Below are 16,492 nucleotides of genomic sequence, written 5' to 3'. Positions count from 1 at the left end.
AAAAGATGGCAGGCTAGAAGTAGCAAGTTTCGAGAAAAGCTATTTAGGGTAGCAGTTGCTCTCAGAAAGAGGTGGTGAGGGAGGGAGGGGTATTTTTATTGAGGTAGAATAGAAATTTAAACTCTTTCTGATGAGAAAAGTTAAGCTCTTTCTTTCTTCTGATAGATGAAAGAAAAAAGGGAGGAACGTTGGCACGTGCTAGGCGTTAGATCAACAGCAGCTATAAATGAAGACGGTTGGGTGATGTCTTGAGGTGAACTTTCATGGCCAATGGCTGACAGAGACCGCAGAAACCTGTGACGTGGGATGGAAGGGAGAGGACAACTGCCAGGAAACTTCTGATGGCACATGAGCCTGACCCTGTGTAGCTAGGCACCAGCCTTCTTCTTAGATAAGGTGGGGGTGGGATGCGGGGGTGATACTAAAAAGAAACAATCTACCAATGATGGGATGGCCACGCAGTGGATTAGAAGCTGCCGAGGAAGAGGTTCTAATGCTTTTAAGAAATGTGCTCATAGCTACCATTAGGTTCTATCAGGACCGATTCACTTTAGAAACGGCTTTAAAGACAGGTGGGGGAAGGGCCAGGAGAACAGGCGTACTGAATGACATTCAAGACATTTTTAAAATTTTGTTCAAAGGATGGAAAATCGAAGATGTTTGAAGGAGAAAAATCAACAAACGGAAAAGCTGTAACCCATTACATTTTAGTTTTATTGGGCCATGAAATGAAGTTTCATGATGTTCTAAAAACAACAACCCAACCGTGCAAAATTGAATAAGTGAACTGGCATTAAATCCATACCATATTTTCATCTCATTTTGATATAAGAATAGAAACTGGTTCGTTATGTCATAGTCCTCTTGTTCAAATCATACACAGTTAAGGAAATATTTGAAAACTTTCGAATAGCTCCTACATTCTAGCAAAACCATACATAGACAGGCTGGTTGATTTATGACTTTCCATTAACCTTTACTCTCTAATGGCTTTTACCAAATGATTTATTTACTTGCTCTATGCTGAGGTAACCTCCTGGCTGGACTGTTTGCCATCCTTATAGCTCAGAGGCTGAGGGACTGAGTTCCCTCACTAACACATCTCTTGAATTTCGGTGTGGGCTGTGGGTTCTCATATGGCGGAATTAGGAGGCCTGGGTTCAGTTTTAAAATGTTCCTCCTTCCCCGCCAATTCTCTTTGGAAAAAAGAAAAGAACTAATGACAATTTCTGACTCACTGGATAATGTATATGAAATAATAATATGAAATAACATTATTTCAAGTCTTGGCCAGCTCTGTGTCTCTGCTTCACCTTCCTCTTGTTTTACTGGCCAACTTCCTTTCTTAGCTTACAAAATGAATCTACTCAATGTCACCTGAAAGAGCAAGTTTTCAAAATAAGACCTGAATGAAATTATTAGCTTTCCCGTTAAGCACGGGTGTCTCCCTTGACCCCAGCGGGTTAGATGTAGACGGTCTCTGGAATCCCAAGGAATTGTAAAGACAATGCCGGTGTTTATATGACCTCCTTTATTAGCTATGAGCTCAAGGAGGTGATGGGGTTGAATATCAAAGGTTGTGGAAACGTGCTAATAGGAATTAACGTGTCCCTCTTGAAAACTTTTACAGCATTTCTACCACAAGAGATTAAATTTGAATTTAATGCTACCTAACTCAATTGTCACTCCTTGGGTTTTACTTGTGACAATAAAATGGAGAACTGGAGGCTAGTGAAAGTCCTTTGGCTCTTCTTTGGGTAGATTTAATCCCACTCTCCTTTTCTGAATGTTGCCAAATTTTCTGGAGCATAACAACTTGTTTTTCTCTCCTTCTATTTTAATCCCACAAGGTCCAAAGCTGTAGAGTGTGGGAGTTGCTGGGCATGGTGGGGACGGGGTGAGAATAGGGTGGGGAGTCACTCCTGCTCTCAAATTCTGCTAGAGCCCTGGGCAGGGGTGATGAATCATGAAAGGCAAGCCACTGTTCCCTCTCTCAAGTCCATGGCAGTGATCAGCACCAGGCTCAGCCTGACAATCCTTGTGCCTGTGATTCTGGCTGCCATGACCGACTGCCCCAAATTGACACTAGACAGAAGCCCCAACTCTTGTACTTTTTCACTGACTGCATGTACACCAATGAAGCAATAGTACACCAATGATTCCTGAAGACTTTTAGACATCCTTGCCCTCTGTGCATTCCCTGAGGTATTTAGACGCAATTCTTTGATAAGTTAGTGGTTGCAACTGAGCACACAATTCTTTCCATGTACTTAGAATGTTTATGAAGAAATTAGTTTCCAGTGCATATAACTTTATCCATTACTGCATCACCTGATTGGATAGACATACGAAACGCTATTTTTTCCCTACATACCATTAGTACCTTGACATATATTGTCAAACGCTGAAATCATTTGACTTCCAAGCTTATATTAGCGGCAGACATCGAATGTGTCATTTCCATAATTGCCATGGAAATGACTCCCTCCAACCCCCCCAACGAGCTTGGGTCTATAGACAACAAAGGTCGACAGAGCAAATAGGAAGGATGCTAGAATTTTACGAGAAAAAAATATGACCCTCAACATTAGCATAGGATGTTTTCAAGCTTACTGATATTCACTGCCTTTAATCATAGCTTAATGACATTCCTAAGTAACAAAGGCCTTTGTGAAAAATATTTAAAATCCAGTAATTTCTTTTAAACAGACTAATAAGACTCTTAAAAACTGAGAGCAAACTGAGGGTTGATGGGGGGTGGGAGGGAGGGTAGGGTGGGTGACGGGTACTGAGGAGGGCACCTGTTGGGATGAGCACTGGGTGTTGTATGGAAACCAGTTTGACAATAAATTTCGTATTAACAATTTTTTTTAAAAAGATTGAATATTAAATTGATTTGACTATCTGGTGATCCTATTTATTTCTGGTAGATATATATTTGCATAAACTTTATTAAAAAATTTTTTCTTAATGTTTGTTTTTGAGAGTGAGAGAGACAGAATGTGAATGAGCGGGGCAGGGGCTGAGAGAGAGGAAGACACAGAATCCGAAGCAGGCTCCAGGCTCTGAGCTATCAGCATAGCCTGATGCGGGGCTCGAACTCACAAACCGCAAGATCATGACCTGAGCCGAAGTCAGACGCTTAACCGACTGAGCCACCCAGACGCCCCTAAACAACTTTAAAAATAAATGTTACTGAATGTCAACTCACTATAATTTTACCAGCAAATAGATCACAGAATATTAAAAAGATTTTTTTTTCTTAACATTTATTTATTTTTGAGACAGACAGAGACAGAGCATGAACAGGGGAGGGTCAGAGACACAGAATGTGAAACAGGCTCCAGGCTCTGAGCTGTCAGCACAGAGCTCGACGCGGGGCTCAAACTCACGGACTGCGAGATCATGACCTGAGCCGAAGTCGGACACTTAACCGACTGAGCCACCCAGGCGCCCCTGTCACAGAATATTTTTCTACCTAAATATATCACAGAATTTTTTTTCTATCTAAACAACTAAAATCACAATGATAGGACCCTAAAAAAGTTTTAAAAGAAGTGCTCATTACTCACCTTTTTGTTCTATATGATAAATCATGTACTCTAAAAATTTTTAAGACTCCATCAAACATTTGCAACAACCAGACTGGAAAGGATTCCCATTTTTGTTTTGCTGTTTTAGGAAAATAAGCGGTTTTTCCTTGGACTGTTTGCTTTCTTAAATTCCATTCCCCGATTCATTAAATCCTTATGAGAGCCAAAGTTGTTGACATGGTTGCAACAAACAGCTTTCCTGTTCCAGGTAGAGTCTTTGCAAGCACTTTATTAAAGCAGTCAACTTTAGTAATTTCAACCACTAAAGTCTTTCTCCTAGAGAAACTGAAACAAAGTAACATCTCTAGAATATCAATGAACATCATCTCAACAGAATTTCTAAGCTTTCCAGAAACAATGGGTTCTTAAGAATTTAGCGAAACAAGATTTGCTAGAATCATAGGTTTTATTAACGACCCCATCACAGATCTTCATGGTTTTGATTTCGCTCCTACAGGGAGAGGCAATAGAGTGGTTAAAAGCAAGAGATACTAAAGACTTAGGCCTGAGTGCTGGCTCTGACAATGACCAGCTTAGTGACCTGGGAAAGTTATGAATCCGTTCTAATTTGTCGGCTTCCTTATTTGGGAAACAGGCATGATAACGGTATCGACCTCAATAAGACTGTTGTTAGGATTAAATGAGATGATATCTCTAAAGCGCTTAAACAGTATCTGGGACACAATAAATCCCCACTAAGTGTTAACTATAAGAACAATTTTTATCATTATTATTTTTTTTCCCCCAAAATCTGTTGTCTTGAGACATCAGTATCCTGCCACTAAAATGGAAAAATGCTGATCCTCTTAATTGAAACAAAAGGATGGAAGTTAAATTTAATTGAACATTAGTTGATAAATTATCCTTCCTGCGATTACAGACATCAAGATTTCAAGATGCTCTGCTCTTTCAAAAGTTTAAGAACTGACTGTTCAGTGAAAGTAGAGATTCATATCCTGTGCAGTATTCATGCACATTTATAGACTTTCCCCACCTACATATTCACTACCTTTCCAAATTTTTCGAAGTACATCTTGCTTACTAATACCACACAATCTAGAATTGATTATGTAATGCTTTAGACATCAAAAATATATTTATGTTTCATGTATTTTTCTCTCCCCAAAGTTCCATTTGGGTAGGGTTATCTCTTTTCTATCCATTTTCTCTTCTGTTGCATTTTGACTGGGCAGGGAAAATATAAGCCTTCAAAAAAATAATTCATTACACTTAAAAAGAAAAAGAAAAAAAAGTAAAGTTGAGGAAGAGACTCTCTCCAACCTGTCACTATCATAGACGGGCAGTTAAGGGAAGTACAATGAAATGGTGGAGATAGAAATGACCACGCATGACTCTGTGAGACCAGGAGTTGTGCCGTCCAATCCTATGCCCTGTTCCCTAGGTCATGTAGTTTGGTCCAAACCAACTGAGACTCACTTTCTTATGGCATGACATGCCATTTAACTAAATGATGACATATACAAAGGATCAATTTCAGATTGTGTCCAAAGACCCAACAAATCCCAGGAACTAGTGCTGGGAAAATCGGATCCATTCCCTGGCCTTTTCCTCTTCTGTGCTGGCTCTCCCATTTTTTCCAGAGAAGTTCCCCAAGGGTACAGAGGGGCTGCCTGACTTTCTAGGTCTTTTCTGGTCAGCTGAATCCCTCACAGGGCTGCCACCAATGTGGCTGAAGGCAAGTTCCGGAGTTCTCTACTCTTGAATGTGGGTATTTCCTTGGGAAAATGGCTGTGGAAGACCTATAGCTCAATGTGGGATCCATATTCTACCACGAAGACTTCTGGTCGGTGCTGGGCTGTGGCCCCCACTCTCACGATCGCCCCCAACACATCACCTGTCCCTGAGCTGCCTTCTTGATCTGTCTCTGGACCACAGCCACCCCATGTGCCCCGGCTTTGGATGCATGCGCCTTCTGGCCCAGCCCCTACCTGGGCCTAGCAGAAGCATCTGCCCAGTTGCTGCCCAGGCTCTGGTTCCTTAACTAGTCTTGGCATGTGGGCCTTTCCAAACACTCCAAACAAAGTAGAAAAGAATCAGGAAGAGACAGTCAAATAGTCAACACAATAATCAGTCGAATGGGAGAAAAGACGTATCAATTCACCATCACATTCCATGTGCCCACATCACCTGACACTCAACATCTTTGTAAAATTAATCATTACTTTTATAAAAAATCAGGATCAATTTGTATCATCCAGGGGTGTGGTGGTTATAGTTAGTACATTTTGAAAGAAAAGCACATAGCTTTTATTTTTTCCTGCTTCATTTTGAAGGAGCGTGAAAAATACATTTTCTTGAAAAGTATCAACAAAATCTAAACTGCACTCCTGAATCCTGCTGGTGTTTACCTCTCAGAAAGGATCTTTATCTGTCAAGAGGGAAAGTAAACAGGCAAATGTCATTTTAACATTCCCTGAGAATTGTGCTATGGAATGTGGGGAAGTTGAGCAGAATCTGGAATTTGCACACCTACCAAACTTAATAAGTCAATGACCTCAAGATACCGTGGCATGAGAGTTTATTAGGTGCCATCTGTACTTATTCAACTAAAAACAAATAAGGGAGGGGCACCTGGGTGGCTCAGTCAGTTAGACATCTGACTCTTGATTTTGGCTCAGGTCACGATCTCATGGTTTGTGGGATCGAGCCCCACATGGGGCTCTGCGCTCACAGCCCAGAGCCTGCTTGGGATTCTCTCTCTCCTTCTCTTTATTTGCCCCTCTGTCTCTGTCTCTCAAAATAAATAAATAAACATTAAAAAAAATAATAAAAACAAATAAGGGATGCATATAAAACCTCAGTCCCTGACATGAAAATAGCTGCAGAGTTCACATCTGGTTTGGCTAAACTGTGATACTCACATTTAATCTTAACACTATCATGACTTGAGGGGAGGAAGGCATGTCACTCACCACACAGTGAAGTTGATTTGTTTTCAGATTAAGGACAGTCATACTGCAATAGAAAAGATCTGTGAGCCACTGTCCTGCAATTGAAACCTCTTAAATATCTGCATGGTCGCCTCCAGTGGTCAAGGACTCAGGCCTCAGGCCTCGGAAGCCAATTCCTGTCGTATGGTGTTTACACCACAGTTCCAATGAGGAGATAAAAATGTGAAGACTAAAATATGAGTCATAGGATTTAGTATTTCAGAACTAGAAACCTTCACGCAATTTCATGGCTCCAATATATACCCAGAAAGGGCTGTGTGTGTGTGTGTGTGTGTGTGTGTGTGTGTATGCGTGCACGCATGTCTAACGAAGGGATTTTTAACGGACCACTGGCTAGGATTTGGCAGGCAATTTGAAGAAATCCAAAGAAGAGTCACTGACAAGAGGTTGGAAGTCTTTAGGGAGACAGGCTGGTGACGTGACAAAAAGCTAGGGCCTGGATTCTAAGCGCATGAATCTACACTGCCCCCTAGAGAATGGCGTACCTTATCTGTTCCTTCTCAGTCAATGCCGCTCTGTGTGCACAGCAGATCAGAGAGAGACGTCCTGCGTGATGCTCCAGGGCCTTAGTGCTCTAGTGGGCATTGCTTCTGCTTCCCTCTTTCACATGCAATTTTTATCTGACAATTCAATTACTTTTCCAAAATTTAAAATGCTTATTATATAATAGTAGGGAAAGAAATCATAAAAAAAAAAAAATCACTAGTCATCCAACTACCCAGAGATTTGGCTAAATGACCATGAACACCTTGAGATATTTCATTTAGTTTTATTCCTGTGCTTGTAGCCTTTTTTCCTAATAAAATTAGTATCATATTTTAATACTACTTGCTATCCTTTTCGTCTCCACTTCCTATCCTGTCACATTTTGAGCAATGGTCTCTGTCATTAAGTGTTCTCGAAGGCATGATTTTACTGGTTTAGTATGTGATACCCTTCAACTGATTGTACCCAGATGTATTTAATCATCCTCCTGGTTTTAGATAAAGTCTGTTTCTGTTTTGCAATTGTAAACTATACTTGAAGAACGTCCTCATGATAGTTTGTATGCACCTGTCTGCTTTTCTTTTTCTAGAATTAGAATAACTGGATCAAAGGCTGTGACCATTGGGGCGCCTGGGTGGCTCAGTCGGTTAAGCGTCCGACTTCGGCTCAAGTCGTGATCTCATGGTCCGTGAGTTCGAGCCCCGCGTCGGGCTCTGTGCTGACAGCTCAGAACCTGGAGCCTGTTTCGGATTCTGTGTCTCCCTCTCTCTCTGACCCTCCCCCCCATTCACACTCTGTCTCTCTCTGCCTCAAAAATAAATAAATGTTAAAAAATTTTTTTAAAAAGGCTGTGACCATGTTTCCCTATTAAGAATCATGGAATGAGTTAATGACTTAAGTGTAATAAACACTTCCATTTAAAACATAAAGTTTAGTGAGTTTTGGCAGCTTTATATACATGCAAAACCACCGCCACAGTCAACACAGGACATTGCTACCAATCTCTGGCTATGACCTTCTGAAGGCTCTTCATATATATTATCATCATATGTATGCACTGCTCTTTACCCCAGGTTATGCCACTTTGCCTACCTAAAAGGCCATTTTTGTACACCCTCCCCATCACCAAGGACTCTCCTGTTGCTTAGTGTTTGTCCATTTAACAGATAATAATTTAATAGAAAATAAGGTCTCATTGTAATGTGCCTTTCCTAGATTATTATTGAGCTTATTTCTTAATATATTTTTATTGGCTATTTGTATTTTCTCTCCATTGTTTTCTGTTGGTGTTTTTCTTATGGATTTATAAAAATTCTTTACATATTAATAAGGTATCAACCACATATCTTACATTGTCGTAAATATTTTTACTCACGTATGTCTTAAACACGCTTACTTTAAAGTTTTAGTTAAGAATATATATATTCTGTTTTCTTTTTGTATGTGTACTGTAGTCCCTTCTTATCCATGGTTTCGCTTTCCACGGTTTCGGTTACTCGCGGTTGACCAAGGTCCAGAAGAAGATGATCCTCCTGATGTATTGTCAGAAGGTCAAGAGCAGCCCAACTGCATCACAATGCCTAGGCCCTTCCCCTAACTTCATCTCATCCTGTAGGCATCTCATCAGCTCACATCATCACAAGAAGAAGGGTGAGTGCAAGTACAATAAAATATTATGAGAGAGAGAGAGACCACATTCATGTAACTTTTATGACAGCATACTTGTACACTTGTTCTATTTGATCATTAGTTCTTGTTAATCTTACTGTGCCTAATTTATAAATAAGCCTTTCTCATAAGTACAGATGTATAGGAAAAAACAACAGTATATATAGGGTTTGGTACTACCTGCAGTTTCAGGCATCTGCTGCGGGGGGTGGGGGGGTGGTCTTAGAAGGTATCCCCATGAATCAATGGGGGACCTTTGTGTGCATTTTATTGCTTTTATGCTCAGAAAATTCTTAGCAAAACTCTATCATTGCAAAAATCGTCACGTATATTTTCTTCTATTTCTTTTGTTTTCATTAAAAGAAAATTAACTCTCCAGATACAGCATCTGCAATTTATTAAGGCCCATGGTGTAAAATGAGATTCTATTTCTTCCTAAACATTTAGCCACTTCCTCTACACCTTTATTTACTCTTCCTTCATAATGATCTTTACCATACAGCACATCACTTGTTTTACACTGGGACCTATTTCTGTTCCATTGACTTGTCTCTCTGAGCACATACCTTTACATCATTATATTAAAACCAAGAACTTTCTAAAATTTCAGAATCCTATAGGACAAACTTCTTCTCATTTCTATTTAAAAAAAAACACGGGCCATCTCACACGTTTACTTTTCCAGATGAACTCGAGAACCGCTTTAAGTTAAAACAAGTTTTCTTTAAATTATAAGCTAATTTGAGAAAAATGGCACTTTTACAATATTCCACATTCTCATGCATGAATGTTTTGCTCTCTGGCTTTGCCTCTCGGTGTTGGTGGATGTTCCCTAGGTCGAGAAGCTTGGTGCTGACATTTCAAGAAGAAATTCTGGGGTCTCTCCAGGGCTAGACCTATTGATGAAAAATCCTGAGCTCAGAGCACACTCTACAAAAATGGCCCAGGGGTAGAGCACACAAATGGTTCAATTTCAGAAAGCCAAGAGGGCTTCTACATTTTGAAATGTTCCATTAAATGGCTATTAAAATGTGTTCCCATGACTTTCACTGATGAACCTTTGTGTTAAAAAATCTCAGCTCTAGCACACAGAAGAAATGTGGGCTCTGATCACAGCACCATCCTGTACATAGGCTAACTCTTCTTAAAAGAGTTAATTTGGCATTAGCAACCACTAGTAGAATATGACTAAGTATTAGCACCATTTTTTTTTTTTCCATTAGCTTACTCACTCCATTTCACAGATATGTGGAAACAACGCCTGGCTTCAATTTGCATCTGAGATGGGGTGTGTGTGTATTTTTACTCTTGGTTTATATTAAAAATAAACTAGGAGAGCGAGTGGGAATGTGCCACAGGATGTGGCCAGTCAACTTCGTGCGACCTCAACATTTGCATTAGAAAACAACTCTAACTCTTGACTTCCAAGGTGATTTGCAAAATAATGCAGAGGAAAAAGAATTCCTCCAAACACTTCCAAGAAGTCAGGCTGCTCCCATCAGTAGGCACTAAATGGGCAGTTTCCCCACCACAAGAAAAGCTGAGGCCTCATGCCGTAACACCCCTTCCAATCCTGCCGGGGAGTACTGGAACTCCGCAGTGTGACAAGCAGACTTTGGAACAACTGTGTCGCTATCTGCTCTGAGATGCAAAGGCCAGACGAGCCTGAGCGCCTGTTGCACATCCCGCCTTCCAGGGGACACTGAAAACGAGGAATCCAATGAGACGGTAGAAAAGAGGCTTGGAAAGGGTGCTTTTGCGCACAAGTACATAATCTCCACTAGTTCCCAGAACAGCTCTGTGAGGTTATCATCCTCCTCTTTCAAATGAAAAAATGAGAGCTTGGAGAGGTTAAGGAACTTGCCCAGGGTTAAACAGCTGCTAAAGTTAGAGCTGATTTCAGAACCGAGTCTCTCGGCTCCAAAGCCCATGACTGTGCCCTGTGGACTATACTGTTTTCTCATCTCAGGAAAAGAGAAGAAAACCTGGCTAACGGGAGAAGCGTTTGTGAAAGAGCAGTTGCTACCTTCCGACTAGGTGGTCGAGGACAAGGTAGAGTAGACCAGGCTCCCAGAGGCTCAGCTAACCCCTCTGCCTGCTAAAGGGCGGTGGTGGCCTGAGCCCTGGCCAGTAGATTGGCTGAGGGGCCAACCAAGAATACCAACTGTGTGTGGCCTGGACAATCCCAACCAAAAGAAGCCTCTAAGCCTACTCTTATTAAGCTTTGGGGATAAGGGCGTTGATGCTCATCAATGGATTTTGTCCACCAAGTAAAACTCCAGGCTCCCTCCATAAATAGGGTTGTAAGGACGCACTCCAAGCAAATGCACGTTCTAAGTTACATTAGAGCTCCCTATGGATTTAAGAGGCAGATCTCTTTCCAAGTCTCTACTGAATATTTCTTGACCGTGGCCTGCAGGAAATGATAGTAATTGAGAGACACATGTCTGGCATCCAGCAGTCTGGCATCTGTGCTCTCTGGTGAGCTGGCAAGATTTCCATAAGGCTCCCAAGCAGATTTTCTGGGGGATGGTTCTTTTAAGGGATAATTGAAAGGACCGCACTTTCAAACTTGGGTGACTGGCAAAATGGTGGAGCTATAGAGTGACCTATGTCTTTTTAAATACGTAAGACCCGAAGTCCCACAATGGTAATTTTTAAAAAGCAGAAAAGCAGAAGTCACCTGGCTCCTGAAGACCCCTCTCTCAGAGACTGCCTTCTCTCAGACACTGTCATCAACTTTAAGCTCGGTCTTTTTTTTTTTTTTTTTTTTTTTTTGAGAGAGAGAGGGGTGGGGGTAGAGTGAGAGGGAGAGAGAATCTTAATCTTAAGCAGGCTCCACACTCAGCGCAGAGCCCGATGTGGGGCTTGAACCCATGACTGTGAGATCACGACTTGAGGCGATATCAAGAGTCGGATGCTTACCGACTGAGCCACCCAGGCACCCCAAGCTCTGTCTTTCAATCCCAGGAAAGAACTGCTCAATGTGTCAGGTGGCACCACTGCATTGGAATCATGCTGGCGCCTCCTATCAGGCTGTCCCAACAGTGCCCCGGGAGACCCGCCCACACACCAAAAAGCACTTCCTGGTGAATGCTTCCTGCACCTAGCAGGGTCGGGCACACAGCAGGTGCTCCAAAATGTTTGCTACCCCGAATTGAATTTGGGGACAAAATAAGTCTCTTCCCCATATTTCTCTATAGCACTGCATCTTTTTTTTTTTTTTTTTTAATTTTTTAATGTTTATTTTAGACAGAGAGAGAGAGACAGAGCACAAGCCAGGGAGGGGCGGAGAGAGAGGGAGACACAGAATCCGAAGCATGCTCCAGGCTCTGAGCTGTCAGCACACAGCCTGACATGGGGCTCAAACTCGCAGACCTTGAGATCATGACCTGAGCCAAAGTCCGACACTTAACTGACTGAGCCCCCCAGGCGCTCCTCTATAGCACTGCATCTTTAGTGAACAGTGAAATTTATTTAAAAATGAAGGGAAACTCATGGGGAAATAAGAAACATAGAAGCACCCCTCAAGAGAAATGAGTTTCATAAAAAAAGATAGATTTCAAATACACAGGTTTCTGAGCACCCCAATAGCTAATGATGTCCCTTAATAGCCAAAAAACATCTGTCTACACAGTCACACTTTACCTAAACACTCTGGGATTCAACCTCAGAACTCTTAACTCTCTCTGAACCTGAAAACGGTACCAGATTAGTTCCACCCCTAATAGAGAACGATGCTTATCAGCTTACAGAATTTGGCACACCGCTGATGAGACAGTGATTATTTCCGCAATACGTGCTCACCACAGGATGAAATATTTTTTCCATTTTGTTAAACAAAACAAAACTCTAAGCCTTTGATGCTGGCGTATTGGCCTTCTTCGTTTGGGTGGCTTTCTTTTCACTTGTGTTTCCTGCCCCACATTAATCTGATATCCAAAGCACGCGTTACTGGAAGAAGTTTGGGCTATTTGTACTCAAAACGTTAGACTACTGAGGACTTTATTAAGCAAACTTGAAAACGACTTGGATCTTTCTGAGGAGCTCTCCAGATGCGTTACCGCCTTTCAGCAAGGCCCGGCATTCTTGTCTCTGGTGGTATTAAGCTGGAGCCACAGGCATGTAGCAGACGCCATTTCACCAATAAATCCCATGGCTGAACGAGACATCGATGGCAACAGTCATGCTTAATACCAAGTTCCACCTATGGATGGAGAAGTCGTATAACACTCTCACCTACCCTCATCACCTTCGGCGAGCAAAACGTGGAAACTAGGAAACTACAGACATAAATCACTTAAACACTGTGTTTCTCCACTGATACTAAGGAAAAAGGGAGCAAGAGAAGGGGAAACTATAACCACAATACCATAATTGAGGCCACAAATAAGCTACCGTATGTCAACAGAAGCCAGATACTGACAATAGAGGGTTTTTTTTTTTTTTAACGGAAAAACATAGGCATTTTAGAAGAATATGCTAATATTTCTTAAGGGTTAGGAACTAGTAGACATCTTGGGCTGAACAGAGGGAACTGTTTAGCAGAACCCTCGTGAAATTGATTTAAGTTTTACGAGGAATTAAGTTACAGTTTTTGACTCTGGACCATTAAAACCAACTATTCAGCCAAAAATGTATTTGGGATTTAACATTTTCTTTTAGAAAAACATCTTAAAAGTGACGTACTCTAGTTACTTAAAGGCTGTGAAACTCTATTTTAACAATATGATGGGGCCCATTTTCAACCAAAGCGAAGTTAATAATAATATGGTCTAAGATCAAGACTAACAACACATGTGGTTTGGTATCTACTTATAGACACTCTGGGAGTTGTGTGGTCTTTCTTGATAGCCATGGGGGCTGATTCTGGGTTGGTGCAAGTAAGCTAATCTTCCACGGTCAATGCCAGGAACCAACTCACATGCCCCATTATACTTAGGCAAACAATATCCTATGCTATAATGTGGAAATCTAGAAGTATGATAGAGCCAAAAATCACCCTGAACAAACATGAAACTTCATCACCACTTGGAGTGTCAGCTCTATATTCTGTCTCTAAACAAGATGGCTGCCCTCAGTCCACTGGGTCAGCTCAATAGTCCTCCTGGTCAATCTCCATCAGATCAGGCCTGCCTGTGTCAAGGCTCACACCCAAGGGGCTTACTCTTCGTGGTAGGGCTCACGGTCCAGCTGGACGGGCATGTTACTAGGGGACAAGCTCTCCAAGAGACCAGTGACTGGAAGGGAGGGTGTGGGAGACAGTGAGCTAGTCTCCGAAGGACCCCATTAGACCACAGGTGGCAGGTTAGTGCAGTGGTTATGCCTGGGTCCAAGTCCTGGTGCTATGTGACCTAAGGCAGGCTACTGGGATAAAGAGTATATTACCATACCCCAAGGCAGCCAAGATTTCACCTTATGTCCTAGTGCCAAGGTACCTAGTACCTAGGTACCTAGTACCTAGTACCAAGGAAGTACCAAAGATGGAAAATAATGACCTGGTTTAATGGCCAACAGAAGTTCACAACACCTCCCTATATTTCTAGGGCACCAAATTTACTCATCAAGCAAAATGAGTAAAAGTTCTTTAAAATCCTGAAAAGTTCTTTAAAATCATTTTCGGTATACATATAATGAAAGGTGGCTAAAATGATTCTTTTTCTAAGGAGTTTATTTATAAAATAGTGATCTGTCATTTATACCTCTTTCAACTTTAGTTTTCTCATTTGTAAAATGGAAATAATAAAAGAATCTATGTCATTGGGTTGTTCTGAGAATTAAACTAAGGAGTCCATATAAAATGCTTACAATATTAATTAATTCAATTTTTATTGAATACTTACAATGTGAAAAGCACTGTTCTACTAGGTGTTATCATTATTATCGGAAAAGTCCCTGGGCAATTTGTCCTTCAATTGTGTTACCATCAGCTGGTAATACCTTCATACTTCTAGAATTATCTATCAGTGCTCTGAAAGAGTGGGCCACACGACAGCCTAATCTGGGAGAGGATGGTTGGGGTACCAAGTGTTACTGGTGTGGAGAAGGCAGCTTAGGGTGTGGGAATGGCATACAGGAATCCCGGAAGTCCAGAGGCAGGCACAAAGTGGGAGAAATCTATCTGGAAAGGTGGACTGGAGGGTGCCGATGAGAAACTTCATTTCCTCGCGGTAAGGATAGTTCAATCTGGTCATGGGCAAAGCATGGCTGAGAGAGGGACTTGGGCCTCTAGTTATGGGGTGGGGTGGGGTGCGGATGGGGAACAAACACCGAAGAGGCATCCAAACCATGGCATGTGCATTTCACAGTGACCAGTGATCATCATCAGCAACCTCTCCATCATCGTGGAAAGAGTCCTCATGACTAAACTGGAGGCTGGCACAGCGGGGGCTCCCTGGGAAGAGGGAGGAGACTTCCCAGAAGAGCAAGAAGCATGGACTAGGGGACACAAAGCAGGAACACCCCAGTTTTCCTTGGCTATGAACCTCAGGATGCCAATTAGAGCTGGTTAACAAATTATCCAGATTTATGCACCTATCTCTGTGCCTTTCCCTCTGCTTCCCCGCAGGGCATTAGAACTTCCTCACTGGGCTGAAGGTCTAAGAGGCAACTTTCTTTGCACATGACTGAATCAGCTGGAGGGGAGCCCTCCTGGAGGGGAGCATAGAAGCCAGCAGTGGTTAGCGAGGGGCCCCAAGGCAGGGAGGAACTCAGCCACAGAGACCAGTCTCATGACCATGCATTGGGTTAATATCTATAAAGTGTTCACATGCTGCCTGGCGCACAGCGAGTGTGATATCAGTGTTTGCTGAATAAGTGACCCAGGTGCCTCTCTCTATTGGGAAATTTCCTTCCTGGGAAGGATGGGCTTTCCTTATGTTTTATTATTTCTGTACAACTGATACCCACCCGGGCATTTACGGGAATGCCACAGACTATATCTCAGGGCAAGGAGAAGCATTGTGCAAAAAAATGTCTCTACTGCAGCCTATTAATTACTAAGATAGCCGAGATAATGAGCTCAGATCAGGAAAACAGAATCCAGTAAGAGGAGGTCTTGGGAGTCTTTACCAGGATGCTTCTGAGCCCTTAAAAAAGCTGCACCATGAAACTGAGCGTATTAGCATCCAGAGAAACGGCACACCCTCCTAATGGAGACGCATGTCCGAGAACAGACTGAACCAAAGGCCTTTCACGTACCGAACTCCATAAAAAATAAATTTTACTTTTACAATGCTTATCTGCTAGACTCTGGAGACGCTTTTCAGGAAAAAGGACGAACAAAAATCAGATCAAAATAACGGAAACAAAGAATTGTGCAGATGAGGATTGAAATTCTATGATGAAACCTTACGATACACGAATGGAATAAAACTAGGTTTCAATAATCTATTTAAAAAGCAACTTAAATACATTATAGCTAAGGTCTGAGTTATTGGAGTTGGAAAGGTTGAGGGCTACATGAAAAAGAGAACAGGGGCGAACTTGTTGTCCTGCCCTAACTGGCCTTCGGATTTGGAGACTGGAGGGAGGGGATGCCTGGTCAGCCGGAGACGCACTTGAAGGCATTTGTTCCAGAAACGCTGGGTGAGTAACTGTGCTCTACTTGGTATTCCCCAAACTCTGCCAGGTGGGGGCATCGGGCAGGAGGGAAGGATGAGAGAAGGAGAGCCAGGCAGACATGTGATGAAAAGTGTTTTAAAGTGTTCTACAGCAGGTGTCGTGGGGCCTTAGGATGATAGCCGCCATGGTCCCTGTCTTCAAGAAGCCTCC

The 16,492-nt window shown here is 42.1% G+C and overlaps 1 protein-coding gene across 5 annotated transcripts in view; it reads right to left on the bottom strand.

Annotated features, from left to right (window-relative positions):
- The window catches only part of UST (uronyl 2-sulfotransferase), a 314,759-nt gene that overhangs the window by 28,949 nt on the left and 269,318 nt on the right, over positions 1 to 16,492 (bottom strand). The gene's annotated exons all lie outside the window — the stretch shown is intronic.

Source organism: Panthera onca, chromosome B2, assembly GCF_046562875.1.
Source record: "Panthera onca isolate mPanOnc1 chromosome B2, mPanOnc1 haplotype 2, whole genome shotgun sequence".
Lineage (NCBI taxonomy): Eukaryota > Metazoa > Chordata > Mammalia > Carnivora > Felidae > Panthera > Panthera onca.
Note: the sequence above shows the minus strand (reverse complement) of the source record. Positions and strands in the feature narration are given on the sequence as shown.